Raw genomic sequence first — 19,959 nt, 5'->3', positions numbered from 1 at the left:
CGTTATAACGTATTGCGTTATATGGTATTACGTTATAACGTATTACGTTATATGGTATAACGTTATAACGTATTACGTTATATGGTATAACGTTATAACGTATTACGTTATATGGTACAACGTTATAACGAATTACGTTATATGGAATTACGTTATAACGTATTACGTTATATAGAATAACGTTATAACGTATTACGTTATATGGTATTACGTCATAACGTATTACGATATATGGTATAACGTTATAACGTATTACGTAATACGTTATAACGTATTACGTTATATGGTATAACGTTATAACGTATTACGTGATATGGTATAACGTCATATGGTATAACGTTATAACGTATTACGTTATATGGTATAAGATTATAACGTAATACCTTATATGGTATAACGTTATAACATATTACGGAATATGGTATAACGTTATAACGTATTACGTTATAACGTATTACGTGATATGGTATAACGTCATAACGTATTGCGTGATACGGTATAACGTTATAACGTATTACGTTATATGGTATTACGTTAAAACGTGTAGCGTTATATGGTATAACGTTATAACGTATTACGTTATATGGTGTAACGTTATAACGTATTACGTTATATGGTATAACGTTATAACATATTACGTTATATGGTATTACGTTATATGGTATAACGTTATAACGTATTACGTTATATGGTATAACGTTGTAACGTATTCTGTTATATAGTATAACGCTATAGCGTATTACGTGATATGGTATATCGTCATATGGAATAACGTTATAACGTATTGCGTTATATAGTATTACGTTATAACGTATTACGTTATATGGTATAACGTTATAACGTATTGCGTTATATGGTACAACGTTATAACGTATTACGTTATATGGTACAACGTTATAACGAATTACGTTATATGGTATAACGTCATAACGTATTACGTTATATGGAATTACGTTATAACGTATTACGCTATATAGAATAACGTTATAACGTATTACGTTATATGGTATTACGTCATAACGTATTACGATATATGGTATAACGTTATAACGTATTACGTGATATGGTATAACGTCATATGGTATAACGTTATAACGTATTACGTTATATGGTATAAGTTTATAACGTAATACCTCATATGGTATAACGTTATAACATATTACGGTATATGGTATAACGTCATATGGTATAACGTTATATTGTATTACGATATATGGTATAACGTTATAACGTATTACGTTATAACGTATTACGTTATATGGTACAACGTTATAACGTATTACGTTATATGGTATAACGTTATAACGTATTACGTTATATGGTATTACGTTATAACGTATTATGTTATAAGGTATAACGCTATAGCGTATTACGTGATATGGTATAACGTCATATGGTATAACGTTATAACGTATTGCGTTATATGGTATTACGTTATAACGTATTACGTTATATGGTATAACGTTATAACGTATTACGTTATATGGTATAACGTTATAACGTATTACGTTATATGGTACAACGTTATAACGAATTACGTTATATGGATTTACGTTATAACGTATTACGTTATATAGAATAACGTTATAACGTATTACGTTATATGGTATTACGTCATAACGTATTACGTTATATGGTATAACGTTATAACGTATTACGTGATATGGTATAACGTCATATGGTATAACGTTATAACGTATTACGTTATATGGTATAAGTTTATAACGTAATACCTTATATGGTATAACGTTATAACATATTACGGAATATGGTATAACGTTATAACGTATTACGTTATAACGTATTACGTTATATGGTATAACGTTATAACGTATTACGTGATATGGTATAACGTCATATGGTATAACGTTATATTGTATTACGTCATATGGTATAACGTTATAACGTGTTATGTTATATGGTATAATGCTATAGCGTATTACGTGATATGGTATAACGTCATATGGTATAACGTCATATGGTATAACGTTATACGGTATAACGTTATAATGTATTGCGTTATATGGTATAACACTATAACGTATTGCGTTATATGGTATAACGTTATAACGTATTACGTTATATGGTATAACGTTATAATGTATTGCGTTATATGGTATAACGCTATAACGTATTGCGTGATACGGTATAACGTTATAACGTATTACGTTATATGGTATTACGTTAAAACGTGTAGCGTTATATGGTATAACGTTATAACGTATTACGTTATATGGTGTAACGTTATAACGTATTACGTTATATGGTATTACATTATAACATATTACGTTATATGATCTTACGTTATATGGTATAACGCTATAACGTATTACGTTATATGGTATAACGTTATAACGTATTACGTTATATGGTATAACGTTATAACATATTACGTTATATGGTATTACGTTATATGGTATAACGTTATAACGTATTACGTTATATGGTATAACGTTATAACGTTATAACGTATTACGTTATATAGTAAAACGTTATATGGTATAACGTTATATGGTATAACGTTATGACGTATTGCGGTATATGGTACAACGTCATATGGTAATACGTTATAACGTATTACGTTATATGGTATTACGTTATAACGTATTACGTTATATGGTATAACGTTATAACGTATTACGTTATATGGTATAACGTTGTAACGTATTATGTTATATAGTATAACGCTATAGCGTATTACGTGATATGGTATATCGTCATATGGAATAACGTTATAACGTATTACGTTATATAGTATTACGTTATAACGTATTACGTTATATGGTATAACGTTATAACGTATTGCGTTATATGGTACAACGTTATAACGTATTACGTTATATGGTACAACGTCATATGGTATAACGTTATATTGTATTACGTCATATGGTATAACGTTATAACGTATTACGTTATATGGTATAAGTTTATAACGTAATACCTTATATGATATAACGTTATAACATATTACGGTATATGGTATAACGTCATATGGTATAACGTTTTATTGTATTGCGTTATATGGTATAACGTTATAACGCATTACGTTATATGGTATAACGTTAAAACGTATTATGTTATATGGTATAACGCTATAGCGTATTACGTGATATGCTATAACGTCATATGTTATAACGTTATAACGTATTACGTTACATGGTATAACGTTATAACGTATTGCGTTATATGGTACAACGTTATAACGTATTACGTTAGATGGTATTACGTTATAACGTATTATGTTATAAGGTATAACGCTATAGCGTATTACGTGATATGGTATAACGTCATATGGTATAACGTTATAACGTATTGCGTTATATGGTATTACGTTACAACGTATTACCTTATATGTTATAACGTTATAACGTATTGCGTTATATGGTACAACGTTATAACGTATTACGTTATATGGTACAACGTTATAACGTATTACGTTATATGGTATAACGTTATAACGTATTATATTGTATTATATATTATATTGTATTACGTCATATCGTATAACGTTATAACGTGTTATGTTATATGGTATAATGCTATAGCGTATTACGTGATATGGTATAACGTCATATTGTATAACGTTATACGGTATAACGTTGTAACGTATTACGTTATATGGTATTACGTTAAAACGTGTAGCGTTATATGGTATAACGTTATAACGTATTACGTTATATGGTGTAACGTTATAACGTATTACGTTATATGGTATTACGTCATAACGTATTACGATATATGGTATAACGTTATAACGTATTACGTTATAACGTATTATGGTATAACGTAATGGTATAACGTCATATGGTATAACGTTATAACGTATTGCGTTATATCGTATTACGTTATAACGTATTACGTTATATGGTATAACGTTATAACGTATTACGTTATATGGTATAACGTTATAACGTATTACGTTATATGGTACAACGTTATAACGAATTACGTTATATGGAATTACGTTATAACGTATTACGTTATATAGAATAACGTTATAACGTATTACGTTATATGGTATTACGTCATAACGTATTACGATATATGGTATAACGTTATAACGTATTACGTAATACGTTATAACGTATTACGTTATATGGTATAACGTTATAACGTATTACGTGATATGGTATAACGTCATATGGTATAACGTTATAACGTATTACGTTATATGGTATAAGATTATAACGTAATACCTTATATGGTATAACGTTATAACATATTACGGAATATGGTATAACGTTATAACGTATTACGTTATAACGTATTACGTGATATGGTATAACGTCATAACGTATTGCGTGATACGGTATAACGTTATAACGTATTACGTTATATGGTATTACGTTAAAACGTGTAGCGTTATATGGTATAACGTTATAACGTATTACGTTATATGGTGTAACGTTATAACGTATTACGTTATATGGTATAACGTTATAACATATTACGTTATATGGTATTACGTTATATGGTATAACGTTATAACGTATTACGTTATATGGTATAACGTTGTAACGTATTCTGTTATATAGTATAACGCTATAGCGTATTACGTGATATGGTATATCGTCATATGGAATAACGTTATAACGTATTGCGTTATATAGTATTACGTTATAACGTATTACGTTATATGGTATAACGTTATAACGTATTGCGTTATATGGTACAACGTTATAACGTATTACGTTATATGGTACAACGTTATAACGAATTACGTTATATGGTATAACGTCATAACGTATTACGTTATATGGAATTACGTTATAACGTATTACGCTATATAGAATAACGTTATAACGTATTACGTTATATGGTATTACGTCATAACGTATTACGATATATGGTATAACGTTATAACGTATTACGTGATATGGTATAACGTCATATGGTATAACGTTATAACGTATTACGTTATATGGTATAAGTTTATAACGTAATACCTCATATGGTATAACGTTATAACATATTACGGTATATGGTATAACGTCATATGGTATAACGTTATATTGTATTACGATATATGGTATAACGTTATAACGTATTACGTTATAACGTATTACGTTATATGGTATAACGTTATAACGTATTACGTGATATGGTATAACGTCATATGGTATAACGTTATATTGTATTACGTCATATGGTATAACGTTATAACGTGTTATGTTATATGGTATAATGCTATAGCGTATTACGTGATATGGTATAACGTCATATGGTATAACGTTATACGGTATAAGGTTATAATGTATTGCGTTATATGGTATAACACTATAACGTATTGCGTTATATGGTATAACGTTATAACGTATTACGTTATATGGTATAACGTTATAATGTATTGCGTTATATGGTATAACGCTATAACGTATTGCGTGATACGGTATAACGTTATAACGTATTACGTTATATGGTATTACGTTAAAACGTGTAGCGTTATATGGTATAACGTTATAACGTATTACGTTATATGGTGTAACGTTATAACGTATTACGTTATATGGTATTACGTTATAACATATTACGTTATATGATCTTACGTTATATGGTATAACGCTATAACGTATTACGTTATATGGTATAACGTTATAACGTATTACGTTATATGGTATAACGTTATAACATATTACGTTATATGGTATTACGTTATATGGTATAACGTTATAACGTATTACGTTATATGGTATAACGTTATAACGTTATAACGTATTACGTTATATAGTAAAACGTTATATGGTATAACGTTATATGGTATAACGTTATGACGTATTGCGGTATATGGTACAACGTCATATGGTAATACGTTATAACGTATTACGTTATATGGTATTACGTTATAACGTATTACGTTATATGGTATAACGTTATAACGTATTACGTTATATGGTATAACGTTGTAACGTATTCTGTTATATAGTATAACGCTATAGCGTATTACGTGATATGGTATATCGTCATATGGAATAACGTTATAACGTATTGCGTTATATAGTATTACGTTATAACGTATTACGTTATATGGTATAACGTTATAACGTATTGCGTTATATGGTACAACGTTATAACGTATTACGTTATATGGTACAACGTTATAACGAATTACGTTATATGGTATAACGTCATAACGTATTACGTTATATGGAATTACGTTATAACGTATTACGCTATATAGAATAACGTTATAACGTATTACGTTATATGGTATTACGTCATAACGTATTACGATATATGGTATAACGTTATAACGTATTACGTGATATGGTATAACGTCATATGGTATAACGTTATAACGTATTACGTTATATGGTATAAGTTTATAACGTAATACCTCATATGGTATAACGTTGTAACATATTACGGTATATGGTATAACGTCATATGGTATAACGTTATATTGTATTACGATATATGGTATAACGTTATAACGTATTACGTTATAACGTATTACGTTATATGGTATAACGTTATAACGTATTACGTGATATGGTATAACGTCATATGGTATAACGTTATATTGTATTACGTCATATGGTATAACGTTATAACGTATTACGTTATATGGTATAAGTTTATAACGTAATACCTTATATGATATAACGTTATAACATATTACGGTATATGGTATAACGTCAAATGGTATAACGTTTTATTGTATTGCGTTATATGGTATAACGTTATAACGCATTACGTTATATGGTATAACGTTATAACGTATTATGTTATATGGTATAACGCTATAGCGTATTACGTGATATGGTATAACGTCATATGTTATAACGTTATAACGTATTACGTTACATGGTATAACGTTATAACGTATTGCGTTATATGGTAAAACGTTATAACGTATTACGTTATATGGTATTACGTTATAACGTATTATGTTATAAGGTATAACGCTATAGCGTATTACGTGATATGGTATAACGTCATATGGTATAACGTTATAACGTATTGCGTTATATGGTATTACGTTATAACGTATTACCTTATATGTTATAACGTTATAACGTATTGCGTTATATGGTACAACGTTATAACGTATTACGTTATATGGTACAACGTTATAACGTATTACGTTATATGGTATAACGTTATAACGTATTACGTTATATGGTATTACGTTATAACGTATTATGTTATAAGGTATAACGCTATAGCGTATTACGTGATATGGTATAACGTCATATGGTATAACGTTATAACGTATTGCGTTATATGGTATTACGTTATAACGTATTACGTTATATGGTATAACGTTATAACGTATTGCGTTATATGGTACAACGTTATAACGTATTACGTTATATGGTACAACGTTATAACGAATTACGTTATATGGAATTACGTTATATAGAATAACGTTATAACGTATTACGTTATATGGTATTACGTCATAACGTATTACGATATATGGTATAACGTTATAACGTATTACGTAATACGTTATAACGTATTACGTTATATGGTATAACGTTATAACGTATTACGTGATATGGTATAACGTCATATGGTATAACGTTATAACGTATTACGTTATATGGTATAAGTTTATAACGCAATACCTTATATGGTATAACGTTATAACATATTACGGAATATGGTATAACGTCATATGGTATAACGTTATATTGTATTACGATATATGGTATAACGTTATAACGTATTACGTTATAACGTATTACGTTATATGGTATAACGTTATAACGTATTACGTGATATGGTATAACGTCATATGGTATAACGTTATATTGTATTACGATATATGGTATAACGTTATAACGTATTACGTTATAACGTATTACGTTATATGGTATAACGTTATAACGTATTACGTGATATGGTATAACGTCATATGGTATAACGTTATATTGTATTACGTCATATCGTATAACGTTATAACGTGTTATGTTATATGGTATAATGCTATAGCGTATTACGTGATATGGTATAACGTCATATGGTATAACGTTATACGGTATAACGTTATAATGTATTGCGTTATATGGTATAACGTTATAACGTATTACGTTATATGGTATAACGTTATAATGTATTGCGTTATATGGTATAACGCTACAACGTATTGCGTGATATGGTATAACGTTATAACGTATTACGTTATATGGTATAACGATATAACGTATTACGTGATATGGTATAAAGTCATAGGGTATAACGTTATATCGTATTACGTTATATGGTATAACGTTATAACGTGTAATGTTATATGGTATAATGCTAAAGCGTATTACGTGATATGGTATAACGTCATATGGTATAACGTTATAGGGTATAACGTTATAATGTATTGAGTTATATGGTATAACACTATAACGTATTGCGTTATATGGTATAACGTTATAACGTATTACGTTATATGGTATAACGTTATAACGTATTACGTTATATGGTATAAGTTTATAACGTAATACCTTATATGGTATAACGTTATAACATATTACGGTATATGGTATAACGTCATATGGTATAACGTTATATTGTATTACGATATATGGTATAACGTTATAACGTATTACGTTATAACGTATCACGTTATATGGTATAACGTTATAACGTTATAAAGTTATATGGTATAACGTTATAACGTATTACGTTATATGGTATAACGTTATAACGTATTATGTTATATGGTATAACGCTATAGCGTATTACGTGATATGGTATATCGTCATATGGTATAACGTTATAACGTATTGCGTTATATGGTATTACGTTATAACGTATTACGTTATATGGTATAACGTTATAACGTATTGCGTTATATGGTACAACGTTATAACGTATTACGTTATATGGTACAACGTTATAACGAATTACGTTATATGGTATAACGTTATAACGTATTACGTTATATGGAATTACGTTATAACGTATTACGTTATATAGAATAACGTTATAACGTATTACGTTATATGGTATTACGTCATAACGTATTACGATATATGGTATAACGTTATAACGTATTACGTTATAACGTATTACGTTATATGGTATAACGTTATAACGTATTACGTGATATGGTATAACGTCATACGGTATAACGTTATAACGTATTACGTTATATGGTATAAGTTTATAACGTAATACCTTATATGGTATAACGTTATAACATATTACGGTATATGGTATAACGTCATATGGTATAACGTTATATTGTATTACGATATATGGTATAACGTTATAACGTATTACGTTATAACGTATCACGTTATATGGTATAACGTTATAACGTATTACGTGATATGGTATAACTTCATATGGTATAACGTTATATTGTATTACGTTATATGGTATAACGTTATAACGTATTACGTTATATGGTATAACGTTTTAACGTATTATGTTATATAGTATAACGCTATAGCGTATTACGTGATATGGTATATCGTCATATGGAATAACGTTATATTGTATTACGTCATATGGTATAACGTTATAACGTGTTATGTTATATGGTATAATGCTATAGCGTATTACGTGATATGGTATAACGTCATATGGTATAACGTTATACGGTATAACGTTATAATGTATTGCGTTATATGGTATAACACTATAACGTATTGCGTTATATAGTATAACGTTATAACGCATTACGTTATATGGTATAACGTTATAATGTATTGCGTTATATGGTATAACGCTATAACGTATTGCGTGATACGGTATAACGTTATAACGTATTACGTTATATGGTATTACGTTAAAACGTGTAGCGTTATATGGTATAACGTTATAACGTATTACGTTATATGGTGTAACGTTATAACGTATTACGTTATATGGTATTACGTTATAACATATTACGTTATATGATCTTACGTTATATGGTATAACGCTATAACGTATTACGTTATATGGTATAACGTTATAACGTATTACGTTATATGGTATAACGTTATAACATATTACGTTATATGGTATTACGTTATATGGTATAACGTTATAACGTATTACGTTATATGGTATAACGTTATAACGTTATAACGTATTACGTTATATAGTAAAACGTTATATGGTATAACTTTATATGGTATAACGTTATGACGTATTGCGGTATATGGTACAACGTCATATGGTAATACGTTATAACGTATTACGTTATATGGTATTACGTTATAACGTATTACGTTATATGGTATAACGTTATAACGTATTACGTCATATGGTATAACGCTGTAACGTATTATGTTATATAGTATAACGCTATAGCGTATTACGTGATATGGTATATCGTCATATGGAATAACGTTGTAACGTATTGCGTTATATAGTATTACGTTATAACGTATTACGTTATATGGTATAACGTTATAACGTATTGCGTTATATGGTACAACGTTATAACGTATTACGTTATATGGTACAACGTTATAACGAATTACGTTATATGGTATAACGTCATAACGTATTACGTTATATGGAATTACGTTATAACGTATTACGCTATATAGAATAACGTTATAACGTATTACGTTATATGGTATTACGTCATAACGTATTACGATATATGGTATAACGTTATAACGTATTACGTGATATGGTATAACGTCATATGGTATAACGTTATAACGTATTACGTTATATGGTATAAGTTTATAACGTAATACCTCATATGGTATAACGTTATAACATATTACGGTATATGGTATAACGTCATATGGTATAACGTTATATTGTATTACGATATATGGTATAACGTTATAACGTATTACGTTATAACGTATTACGTTATATGGTATAACGTTATAACGTATTACGTGATATGGTATAACGTCATATGGTATAACGTTATATTGTATTACGTCATATGGTATAACGTTATAACGTATTACGTTATATGGTATAAGTTTATAACGTAATACCTTATATGATATAACGTTATAACATATTACGGTATATGGTATCACGTCATATGGTATAACGTATTACGTAATACGTTATAACGTATTACGTTATATGGTATAACGTTATAACGTATTACGTGATATGGTATAACGTCATATGGTATAACGTTATAACGTATTACGTTATATGGTATAAGTTTATAACGTAATACCTTATATGGTATAACGTTATAACATATTACGGAATATGGTATAACGTCATATGGTATAACGTTATATTGTATTACGATATATGGTATAACGTTATAACGTATTACGTTATAACGTATTACGTTATATGGTATAACGTTATAACGTATTACGTGATATGGTATAACGTCATATGGTATAACGTTATATTGTATTACGATATATGGTATAACGTTATAACGTATTACGTTATATGGTATAACGTTATAACGTATTACGTTATAACGTATTACGTTATATGGTATAACGTTATAACGTATTACGTTATATGGTATAACGTTATAACGTATTATGTTATATGGTATAACGCTATAGCGTATTACGTGATATGGTATATCGTCATATGGTATAACGTTATAACGTATTGCGTTATATGGTATTACGTTATAACGTATTACGTTATATGGTATAACGTTATAACGTATTACGTGATATGGTATAACGTCATATGGTATAACGTTATATTGTATTACGTCATATCGTATAACGTTATAACGTGTTATGTTATATGGTATAATGCTATAGCGTATTACGTGATATGGTATAACGTCATATGGTATAACGTTATACGGTATAACGTTATAATGTATTGCGTTATATGGTATAACGTTATAACGTATTACGTTATATGGTATAACGTTATAATGTATTGCGTTATATGGTATAACGCTACAACGTATTGCGTGATATGGTATAACGTTATAACGTATTACGTTATATGGTATAACGATATAACGTATTACGTGATATGGTATAAAGTCATAGGGTATAACGTTATATCGTATTACGTTATATGGTATAACGTTATAACGTGTAATGTTATATGGTATAATGCTAAAGCGTATTACGTGATATGGTATAACGTCATATGGTATAACGTTATAGGGTATAACGTTATAATGTATTGAGTTGTATGGTATAACACTATAACGTATTGCGTTATATGGTATAACGTTATAACGTATTACGTTATATGGTATAACGTTATAATGTATTGCGTTATATGGTATAACGCTATAACGTATTGCGTGATATGGTATAACGTTATAACGTATTACGTTATATGGTATTACGTTAAAACGTGTAGCGTTGTATGGTATAACGTTATAACGTATTACGTTATATGGTGTAACGTTATAACGTATTACGTTATATGGTATTACGTTATAACATATTACGTTATATGATCTTACGTTATATGGTATAACGCTATAACGTATTACGTTATATAGTAAAACGTTATATGGTATAACGTTATATGGTATAACGTTAGGACGTAGTGCGGTATATGGTACAACGTCATATGGTATAACGTTATAACGTATTACGTTATATGGTATTACGTTATAACGTATTACGTTATATGGTATAACGATATAACGTTATAAAGTTATATGGTATAACGTTATAACGTATTACGTTATATGGTATAACGTTATAACGTATTATGTTATATGGTATAACGCTATAGCGTATTACGTGATATGGTATATCGTCATATGGTATAACGTTATAACGTATTGCGTTATATGGTATTACGTTATAACGTATTACGTTATATGGTATAACGTTATAACGTATTGCGTTATATGGTACAACGTTATAACGTATTACGTTATATGGTACAACGTTATAACGAATTACGTTATATGGTATAACGTTATAACGTATTACGTTATATGGAATTACGTTATAACGTATTACGTTATATAGAATAACGTTATAACGTATTACGTTATATGGTATTACGTCATAACGTATTACGATATATGGTATAACGTTATAACGTATTACGTTATAACGTATTACGTTATATGGTATAACGTTATAACGTATTACGTGATATGGTATAACGTCATACGGTATAACGTTATAACGTATTACGTTATATGGTATAAGTTTATAACGTAATACCTTATATGGTATAACGTTATAACATATTACGGTATATGGTATAACGTCATATGGTATAACGTTATATTGTATTACGATATATGGTATAACGTTATAACGTATTACGTTATAACGTATCACGTTATATGGTATAACGTTATAACGTTATAAAGTTATATGGTATAACGTTATAACGTATTACGTTATATGGTATAACGTTATAACGTATTATGTTATATGGTATAACGCTATAGCGTATTACGTGATATGGTATATCGTCATATGGTATAACGTTATAACGTATTGCGTTATATGGTATTACGTTATAACGTATTACGTTATATGGTATAACGTTATAACGTATTGCGTTATATGGTACAACGTTATAACGTATTACGTTATATGGTACAACGTTATAACGAATTACGTTATATGGTATAACGTTATAACGTATTACGTTATATGGAATTACGTTATAACGTATTACGTTATATAGAATAACGTTATAACGTATTACGTTATATGGTATTACGTCATAACGTATTACGATATATGGTATAACGTTATAACGTATTACGTTATAACGTATTACGTTATATGGTATAACGTTATAACGTATTACGTGATATGGTATAACGTCATACGGTATAACGTTATAACGTATTACGTTATATGGTATAAGTTTATAACGTAATACCTTATATGGTATAACGTTATAACATATTACGGTATATGGTATAACGTCATATGGTATAACGTTATATTGTATTACGATATATGGTATAACGTTATAACGTATTACGTTATAACGTATCACGTTATATGGTATAACGTTATAACGTATTACGTGATATGGTATAACGTTTTAACGTATTATGTTATATAGTATAACGCTATAGCGTATTACGTGATATGGTATATCGTCATATGGAATAACGTTATATTGTATTACGTCATATGGTATAACGTTATAACGTGTTATGTTATATGGTATAATGCTATAGCGTATTACGTGATATGGTATAACGTCATATGGTATAACGTTATACGGTATAACGTTATAATGTATTGCGTTATATGGTATAACACTATAACGTATTGCGTTATATAGTATAACGTTATAACGCATTACGTTATATGGTATAACGTTATAATGTATTGCGTTATATGGTATAACGCTATAACGTATTGCGTGATACGGTATAACGTTATAACGTATTACGTTATATGGTATTACGTTAAAACGTGTAGCGTTATATGGTATAACGTTATAACGTATTACGTTATATGGTGTAACGTTATAACGTATTACGTTATATGGTATTACGTTATAACATATTACGTTATATGATCTTACGTTATATGGTATAACGCTATAACGTATTACGTTATATGGTATAACGTTATAACGTATTACGTTATATGGTATAACGTTATAACATATTACGTTATATGGTATTACGTTATATGGTATAACGTTATAACGTATTACGTTATATGGTATAACGTTATAACGTTATAACGTATTACGTTATATAGTAAAACGTTATATGGTATAACTTTATATGGTATAACGTTATGACGTATTGCGGTATATGGTACAACGTCATATGGTAATACGTTATAACGTATTACGTTATATGGTATTACGTTATAACGTATTACGTTATATGGTATAACGTTATAACGTATTACGTCATATGGTATAACGTTGTAACGTATTATGTTATATAGTATAACGCTATAGCGTATTACGTGATATGGTATATCGTCATATGGAATAACGTTGTAACGTATTGCGTTATATAGTATTACGTTATAACGTATTACGTTATATGGTATAACGTTATAACGTATTGCGTTATATGGTACAACGTTATAACGTATTACGTTATATGGTACAACGTTATAACGAATTACGTTATATGGTATAACGTCATAACGTATTACGTTATATGGAATTACGTTATAACGTATTACGCTATATAGAATAACGTTATAACGTATTACGTTATATGGTATTACGTCATAACGTATTACGATATATGGTATAACGTTATAACGTATTACGTGATATGGTATAACGTCATATGGTATAACGTTATAACGTATTACGTTATATGGTATAAGTTTATAACGTAATACCTCATATGGTATAACGTTATAACATATTACGGTATATGGTATAACGTCATATGGTATAACGTTATATTGTATTACGATATATGGTATAACGTTATAACGTATTACGTTATAACGTATTACGTTATATGGTATAACGTTATAACGTATTACGTGATATGGTATAACGTCATATGGTATAACGTTATATTGTATTACGTCATATGGTATAACGTTATAACGTATTACGTTATATGGTATAAGTTTATAACGTAATACCTTATATGATATAACGTTATAACATATTACGGTATATGGTATCACGTCATATGGTATAACGTATTACGTAATACGTTATAACGTATTACGTTATATGGTATAACGTTATAACGTATTACGTGATATGGTATAACGTCATATGGTATAACGTTATAACGTATTACGTTATATGGTATAAGTTTATAACGTAATACCTTATATGGTATAACGTTATAACATATTACGGAATATGGTATAACGTCATATGGTATAACGTTATATTGTATTACGATATATGGTATAACGTTATAACGTATTACGTTATAACGTATTACGTTATATGGTATAACGTTATAACGTATTACGTGATATGGTATAACGTCATATGGTATAACGTTATATTGTATTACGATATATGGTATAACGTTATAACGTATTACGTTATATGGTATAACGTTATAACGTATTATGTTATATGGTATAACGCTATAGCGAATTACGTGATATGGTATAACGTCATATGTTATAACGTTATAACGTATTACGTTATATGGTATAACGTTATAACATATTACGTTATATGGTATAACGTTATAACGTTATAACGTATTATGTTATATGGTAAAACGTTATATGGTATAACTTTATGACGTATTACGTTATATGGTATAACGTCATATGGTATAACGTTATAACGTATTACGTTACATGGTATACGTTTATAACGTAATACCTTATATGATATAACGTTATAACATATTACGGTATATGGTATAACGTCATATGGTATAACGTTATATTGTATTACGTTATATGGTATAACGTTATAACGCATTACGTTATATGGTATAACGTTTTAACGTAATATGTTATATGGTATAACGCTATAGCGTATTACGTGATATGGTATAACGTCATATGTTATAACGTTATAACGTATTACGTTATATGGTATAACGTTATAACCTATTGCGTTATATGGTACAACGTTATAACGTATTACGTTATATGGTATTACGTCATAACGTATTACGATATATGGTATAACGTTATAACGTATTACGTTATATGGTACATCGTTATAACGTATTACGTTATATGGTATAACGTTATAACGTTTTACGTTATATGGTATTACGTTATAACGTATTACGTTATATGGAATAACGTTATAACGTATTACGTTATATGGTATAACGTTATAACGTATTGCGTTATATGGTACAACGCTATAACGTATTACGTTATATGGTACAACGTTATAACGTATTACGTTATATGGTACAACGTTATAACGTATTATCTTATATGGTATAACGCTATAGCGTATTACGTGATATGGTATAACGTCATATGGTATAACGTTATAACGTATTGCGTTATATGGTATTACGTTATAACGTATTACGTTATATGGTATAACGTTATAACGTATTGCGTTATATGGTATAACGTTATAAGGTATTACGTTATATGGTATAACGTCATATGGTATAACGTTATATGGTACAACGTCATAACGTATTACGATATCTGGTATAACGTTATAACGTATTACGTTATAACGTATTACGTCATAACGTATTACGATATATGGTATAACGTTATAACGTATTACGTTATATGGTATAACGTTATAACGTATTACGTTATATGGTATAACGTCATATGGTATAACGTTATAACGTGTTACGTTATATGGTATTACGTTATAACGTATTACGTTATATGGTATAACGATATAACGTATTACGTGATATGGTATAATGTCATAGGGTATAACGTTATATCGTATTACGTTATATGGTACAACGTTATAACGTGTTATGTTATATGGTATAATGCTATAGCGTATTACGTGATATGGTATAACGTCATATGGTATAACGTTATACGGTATAACGTTATAATGTATTGAGTTATATGGTATAACACTATAACGTATTGCGTTATATGGTATAACGTTATAACGTATTACGTTATATGGTATAACGTTATAACGTATTACGTTATATGGTATAACGTCATATGGTATAACGTTATAACGTGTTACGTTATATGGTATTACGTTATAACGTATTACGTTATATGGTATAACGATATAACGTATTACGTGATATGGTATAATGTCATAGGGTATAACGTTATATCGTATTACGTTATATGGTATAACGTTATAACGTATTACGTTATATGGTATTACGTTATAACGTATTACGTTATATGGAATAACGTTATAACGTATTACGTTATATGGTATTACGTCATAACGTATTACGATATATTGTATAACGTTATGACGTATTACGTTATATGGTACATCGTTATAACGTATTACGTTATATGGTATAACGTTATAACGTATTACGTTGTATGGTATTACGTTATAACGTATTACGTTATATGGTATAACGTTATAACGTATTACGTTATATGGTATTACGTTATAACGTATTACGTTATATGGAATAACGTTATAACGTATAACGTTATATGGTATAACGTTATAACGTATTACGTAATATGGTATAACGTCGCATGGTATTACGTTATAACGTATTACGTTATATGGTATAAGTTTATAACGTAATACCTTATATGGTATAACGTTATAACATATTACGGTATATGGTATAACGTCATATGGTATAACGTTATATTGTATTACGTTATATGGTATAACGTTATAACGATATAACGTATTACGTTATATGGTAAAACGTTATATGGTATAAAGTTATATGCTATAACGTTATGACGTATTACGTTATATGGTATAACGTCATATGGTATAACGTTATAACGTATTACGTTATATGGTATAAGTTTATAACGTAGTACCTTATATGATATAACGTTATAACATATTACGGTATATGGTATAACGTCATATGGTATAACGTTATATTGTATTACGTTATATGGTATAACGTTATAACGCATTACGTTATATGGTATAACGTTATAACGTATTATGTTATATGGTATAACGCTATAGAGTATTACGTGATATGCTATAACGTCATATGTTATAACGTTATAACGTATTACGTTATATGGTATTACGTTATAACGTATTACGTTATATGGTACAACGCTATAGCGTATTACGTGATATGGTATAACGTCATATGGTATAACGTTATAACGTATTACGTTATATGGTATAACGTTACAACATATTTCGTTATACGGTATTAAGTTATATGGTATAACGTTATAACGTATTACGTTATATGGTATAACGTTATAACGTTATAACGTATTACGTTATATAGTAAAACGTTATATGGTATAACGTTATATGGTATAACGTTATGACGTATTGCGGTATATGGTACAACGCCATATGGTATAACGTTATAACGTATTGCGTTATATGGTACAACGTTATAACGTATTACGTTATATGGTACAACGTTATAACGAATTACGTTATATGGTATAACGTTATAACGTATTACGTTATATGGAATTACGTTATAACGTATTACGTTATATAGAATAACGTTATAACGTATTACGTTATATGGTATTACGTCATAACGTATTACGATATATGGTATAACGTTATAACGTATTACGTTATAACGTATTACGTTATAACGTATTACGTTATAACGTATTACGTTATATGGTATAACGTTATAACGTATTACGTGATATGGTATAACGTCATATGGTATAACGTTATAACGTATTACGTTATATGGTATAAATTTATAACGTAATACCTTATATGGTATAACGTTATAACATATTACGGTATATGGTATAACGTCATATGGTATAACGTTATATTGTATTACGATATATGGTATAACGTTATAACGTATTACGTTATAACGTATCACGTTATATGGTATAACGTTATAACGTATTACGTGATATGGTATAACGTCATATGGTATAACGTTATATTGTATTACGTTATATGGTATAACGTTATAACGTATTACGTTATATGGTATAACGTTATAACGTATTATGTTATATGGTATAACGCTATAGCGAATTACGTGATATGGTATAACGTCATATGTTATAACGTTATAACGTATTACGTTATATGGTATAACGTTATAACATATTACGTTATATGGTATAACGTTATAACGTTATAACGTATTATGTTATATGGTAAAACGTTATATGGTATAACTTTATGACGTATTACGTTATATGGTATAACGTCATATGGTATAACGTTATAACGTATTACGTTATATGGTATACGTTTATAACGTAATACCTTATATGATATAACCTTATAACATATTACGGTATATGGTATAACGTCATATGGTATAACGTTATATTGTATTACGTTATATGGTATAACGTTATAACGCATTACGTTATATGGTATAACGTTTTAACGTATTATGTTATATGGTATAACGCTATAGCGTATTACGTGATATGGTATAACGTCATATGTTATAACGTTATAACGTATTACGTTATATGGTATAACGTTATAACCTATAGCGTTATATGGTACAACGTTATAACGTATTACGTTATATGGTATTACGTCATAACGTATTACGATATATGG

The sequence above is a fragment of the Bombus vancouverensis genome, chromosome 1, assembly GCF_051014615.1.
Source record: "Bombus vancouverensis nearcticus chromosome 1, iyBomVanc1_principal, whole genome shotgun sequence".
NCBI classification, from domain to species: domain Eukaryota; kingdom Metazoa; phylum Arthropoda; class Insecta; order Hymenoptera; family Apidae; genus Bombus; species Bombus vancouverensis.
The sequence above is the reverse complement of the archived record's forward strand: the minus strand, read 5'-3'. Positions refer to the sequence as shown.